This window comes from Leucopleurus acutus (assembly GCF_964270905.1).
Source record: "Leucopleurus acutus genome assembly, chromosome: 1".
Lineage (NCBI taxonomy): Eukaryota > Metazoa > Chordata > Mammalia > Artiodactyla > Delphinidae > Leucopleurus > Leucopleurus acutus.
The window spans coordinates 152,569,868-152,575,916 of NC_139142.1; positions in this window are offsets into that span (position 1 = coordinate 152,569,868).

Consider the following 6,049-nt stretch of genomic DNA (forward strand, 5'->3'; position numbering starts at 1 on the left):
AGAGTCTCATCTGCTGGCATTCCTGGATTCCTGAGGACAGCCCTGGCTCAACTCCAGAACTTGTATGCAAGTGAGTGACTCAGCCTGTCTCATGCAGTGAGCAAAGGCTTCTGGTTCAGAGAATGTTAAGCAGTTGATAAGTAAATCTTTCCTGCATCCCAGAGAAGCAGGACCCAGCTCTCTCCTGGGCTGTTGTCTCAGCTGCCTCCCCACACAAAAGCTGTTGTTTTAAAGAGTAGGCCCTTTGCCAAGTTGCCAAACTCTGCTTTGTCCCTGCAAATAAAACTTTCCACTAGGTGGCCTTCAAGTTCCTGTTAAGGAGAAGAGGGGAAAAAAAGACAAAATCCAAATCTTTATAGAGAGAGAGAGAGAGAGAGAGAGAGAGAGAGAAAGCAACAGAGAGAGAGAGAGAAACCAGAGAGGCTCAACCAGGGCTGCTCTGGGAAGACACCAGTCCCTGGCAGCTGATTTGGGCACCCAGCAATTAGTCTGGGATTTGAGACAAAAAGAGTTTGACCAGCGATTCTTCTGGGCTGGGCATCACCTAGCATATCCTATTCCCACTGGTCTCTGTGGGTGGTAGAGAGGTGCCCTGTATGGCCTTACTGTATGGCTAACTGACAGAGCCCGGGCCTGTGCTTGGTCTTTCATGGGCGCCCTTTCTCTTTACGAAAATGACGTCAGTGAACAAACTCAGTGATAGGACACAATGGGCCACATCGCTAGGCTTCTTCTGCACCAGCTCCATTGGGTTGAAACAGACTTGAACACACATTTCCCATCTTCTCCCAGTAGAGGCTGCTGGCTTGGGGCTCAAGTCCCTCCCTATCCCAGGCTTTCTGATGTTGCACTTCTGAGGAAGGGGAAGGCCTTTGTAACATTTACATTGGGGCCCTAGAATGCGAACTTGATCTCAGTGCTTCTCCCCCACAGTTTGCCAGTACCACTGAAGGGTCCAGACGCTTTTGCATGCAACACATTCACGAGTGGGAGCCCTTAATCCTCCCAGCCAAGCCATCCTCTGCCTCTGCAGAGGAATCTGTCCTCTTGGGCATCCAAAGACAGCCATGCTGGAGTCAGGTCAGAGATCAGAGGACAAGAAGTCAGACGGCAAGTTGGCCAGGGTGACCCAAGAGACTGTGCAAGTGGCCAACAAGTAAAGGCTTGGGAAGGCCAGGCCCACCAGTAAAAGTGTTGCTTAGAATTTGTTACTAAGGTTAAAGTACTGAAGTTGCAGGTAATTTATTTTTTTAATAGAGTTGATTCAAAGTTATTTATATAATTTCATCTATGACATTTCACATAATTTCATCCAAATGATGAATTCCATTTCATCAGTCTGCAGAAAGGAGACAAGCGCTAGCAAGGAGCTGGATGAAATGCATAGGGTATGGTTTCCAGAGTCCGGCAGACCCGTGCTGGAGTCATAGCCCCACTTATAAGAAGTGCAGCCTAGGGAAGCTTCTTCATCCCTCTGAGCCTTGACTTCCTTCTTCGTAAAATCGTCTTCCTCTGAGGTATGTTTTAAAGTTTAAATCAGATCTATTTTGAAGCACCCAACACAGAAACGTTACTCAGCAAATACCAGCTTCACTTCCAAAATACAGGCCAAAGTCACCCAACTTGTAAATGGCAGGGCTTAGATTTCAATCTGTACTTTTGGTTGATCTCCAAGAACAAGTGCCTTTTGCACTGATGTGATCAAAACAATGAGGCCCACTTTGTGTTAGTCCAGGGGGTTAAAATGTACAGCAAGACAGACCCCTTCCCTGCTCCTGCTGAATCTAGGGGGAGAGGGACAAGGAAACAGGTGTTTCAGTCAGAGCCCAGTCAGGAAAACATAAATCACATGAGGTATTTCAGACAGAGGGGATTTAATGCAGGGAATTGGCTATATAGGTGTTGAAGGGCTGAGAAAAGCCAAAAGGAAGCACTGAGTTAACCAGGGTTAATAACTGCAGGAAGCAGAGGTGAAGGCTTTTTCAGAATGCAGGTGCTTAGAGGAGGGGCCCCATGGATCTAATGCATGGATTCCTGGGGGGCTGGCTCTGCACAGCAGGCCCCCAAACTCTGGGTCAGTGTCAAGGTCTGGCAGCTGCTTCTTGTACCACTGAGGAGACAAAGACCCTGCGGCTGGTGCTGGGACCATACCCTGTTTGTCAACAGGGTACCACCAGGTTGTTGCTGGCATCTCTGGGGGGCTCAGGTGTACCTGATACTAAGTGCTAGGGCCCTGACTGTGAGCTTCTGCCAATAGAAGCTGGAAAATAGGAAGGAACCCCCTTCTCACTTCCTTCTGTGTTCCAGTGCCTTTCTAACTGTTCCTATTGGCATACCTAACAACAATCCAACTGGCAAGGGGATCTGGGACAGAGAGTTTGTAGAGAACCAGCCCCAGACCATGGAGCAAAGTGTAGAAGGAGGAACTGAAGCTGAGACATAAGAGATAAATAAACAGCACAGTCTATCCCTTTGGCAACTCAGCACCCACACATACCCTTATACACATATTTAAAATTCCATACAATAACATCATGCTTCTGCCTAACAAGATGCAACTGGAAAAGAAGAGATAAAAATTTGTATAGAGATTGGTTCAAGATGGTGGAGTAGAAGGATGTGCACTCATTCTCTCTTGCAAGAGTACCGGAATCACAGCTAACTCTGAACAATCATCAATAGGAAGACACTGGAACTCACAAAAACAGATACCCCACATCAAAAGACAAAGGAGAAGCCACATGAGATGGTAGGAGGGGCACAATCACAATAAAATCAAATCCCATAACTGCTAGGTGGGTGACTCATAGACTGGAAAACAATAATATCATAGAAGTCCACCTACTGGAGTGAAGGTTCTGAGCCCCATGTCAGGCTCCCCAACCTGGGGGTCTGGCAATGGGAGGAGGAATTCCCAGAGAATCAGACTTTGAAGGCTAGCGGGATTTGATTGCAGGACTTTGACAAGATTGGGGGAAACAGAGACTCCAGTCTTGGAGGGCACACACAAAGTAGTGTGTGCATCAGGAACAAGGGGGCAGGAGCAGTGACCTCATAGGAGACTGAAGCAGATCTACCTGCTAGTGTTGGAGGGTGTCCTGCAGAGGTGGGGTGTGGCTGTGTCTCACCGCGGGGACAGGGACACTGGAAGCAGAAGTTCTGGGAAGTACTCCTTGGTGTGAGCCCTCCCGGAGTCCACCATTAGCCCCACCAAAGAGCCTGTAGGCTCCAGTGCTGGGTTACCTCGTCAAACAACCAAGAGGAAGGGAACTCAGCCCCACCAATCAGCAGACAGGATTAAAGTTTTACTGAGCTCTTCCCACCTGAGCAACACTCAGCTCTACCCACCACCAGTCCCTCCCATCAGGAAGCTTGCACAAGCCTCTTAGATAGACTCATCTACCAGAGGGCAGACAGCAGAAGCAAGAAGAACTACAGTCCTGCAGCCTGTGGAATGAAAACCACATTCACAGAAAGATAGACAAACTGAAAAGGCAGAAGACTATGTACCAGATAAAGGAACAAGATAAAACCCCAGAAAAACAACTATATGAAGTGGAGATAGGCACCCTTCCAGAAAAAGAATTCAGAATAATGATAGTGAAGATGATCCAGGACCTTGGAAAAAGAATGGAGGCAAAGATCGAGAAGGTGCAAGAAATGTTTTACAAAGACCTAAAAGAAATAAAGGACAAACAAACAGAGATAAGCAATACAATAAGTGAACTGAAAAATACACTAGAAGAAATCAATAGCAGAATAACTGAGGCAGAAGAACGGATAAGTGACCAGGAAGACAGAGTGGTGGAAATCACTGCCATGGAACAGAATAAAGAAAAAAGAATGAAAAGAAATGAAGACAGCCTAAGAGACCACTGGGACAACATTAAACCCACCAACATTTGCATTACAGGGCTCCCAGAAGGAGAAGAGACAGAGAAAGGACTGAAGAAAATATTTGAAGAGATTATAGTTGAAAACTTCCCTAACATGGGAAAGAAAAAAGCCTGGACTACTTGGGTAGTCCAGGAAGTTCAGAGAGTCCCAGACAGCACAAACCCAATGAGAAACATGCCAAGACACATAGTGATCAAACTGACAAAAATTAAAGACAAAGAAAAATTATTGAAAGCAGCAAGGGAAAAAATGACAAATAACATACAAGGGAATCCCCATAAGATTAACAGCTAATTTATCAGCAGAAACTCTACAAGCCAGAAGGGAGTGGCATGATATATTTAAAGTGATGAAACGGAAGAACCTATAAGCAAGATTACTTTACCTGGCAAGGATCTCATGCAGATTCAATGGAGAAATCAAAAGCTTTACAGAAAAACAATAGCTAAGAGAATTCAACACCACCAAACCAGCATCTACAACAAATGCTAAAGGAACTCCTCTAAGCGAGAAACACAAGAGAAGAAAAGGACCTTCAAAAACAAACCCAAAACAATTAAGAAAATGGTAATAGGAACATACATATTGATATTTACCTTAAATGTGAATGGATTAAACACTCCAACCAAAAGACACAAGCTCGCTGAATAGAGACAAAAACAAGACCCGTATATACACTGTCTACAAGAGACCCACTTCAGATCTAGAGACACATACAGACTGAAAGTGAGGGAATGGAAATAGATATTCTATGCAAATGGAAATCAAAAGAAAGTTGGAGTAACAATTCTCATATCAGACAAAATAGACCTTAAAATAAAGAATGTTACAAGAGACAAAGAAGGACACTACATAATGATCAAGGGATCGATCTAAGAAGAAGATATAACAATTATAAATATATATGCACCCAACATAGGAGTACCTCAATATATAAAAAATAATAACAGCTCTAAAAGAGGAAATTGACAGTAACATAATAATAGTGGGGGACTTTAACACCTCACTTACACCAATGGACAGATCATCTGGACAGAAAATAAGGAAACACAAGCTTTAAATGTCACAATAAACCAGATAGATTTAATTGATATTTCTAGGACATTCCATCCAAAAACAGCAGATTACACTTTCTTCTCCAGTGCATGTGGAACATTCTCCAGGATAGATCACATCTTGGGTCACAAATCAAGCCTTGGTAAATTTAAGAAAATTGAAATCATATCAAACATCTTTTCCAACCACAACGCTATGAAATTAGAAATCAATTACAGGGGAAAAAAAACATGAAAACACAAACACATGGAGGCTACACAATACTTTACTAAGTAACCAAGAGATCACTGAAGAAATCAAAGAGAAAATTAAAAAATACCTAGAGACAAATGACCATGGAAATACAATTATTCAAAACCTATGGGATGGGGCTTCCCTGGTGGCGCAGTGGTTGAGAATCCGTCTGCTGATGCAGGGGACACGGGTTCGTGCCCTGGTCCGGGAAGATCCCACATGCCATGGAGCAGCTGGGCCAATGAGCCATGGCCGCTGAGCCTGCACGCCGGAGCCTGTGCTCTGCAACGGGAGAGGCCACAAGAGTGAGAGGCCCTTGTATCGCAAAATAAAAAAAAAACAACTCTAAGAGGGAAGTTTATAACAATGCAATCTTACCTCAAGAAACAAGAAAAATCTCAAAAAAGCAATCTAAATTTACACCTAAAGGAACTAGAGGAAGAAGAACAAACAAAACCCAAAGTTAGTAGAAGGAAAGAAAGCATAAAGATCAGAGGAGAAATAAATGAAATAGAAACAAAAGAAACGATAGCAAAGATCAATAAAACTAAAAGCTGGCTCTTTGAGAAGATAAACAAAATTGATAAACCTTTAGTCAGTCTAAAAAACTAAAGATAGGAAGAAATGGACAAATTCTTAGAAAGGTATAACCTTCCAGGACTGAACCAGGAAGAAATAGAAAATATGAACAGACCAATCACAAGTAACGAAATTGAGACTGTGATGAAAAATCTTGCAAGAAACAAAAGCCTAGGACCAGATGGCTTCACAAGTGAATTCTATCAAACATTTAGAGAAAAGCTAACACCCATCCTTCTCAAACTCTTCCAAGAAATTGCAGAGGAAGGAACACTCCCAAACT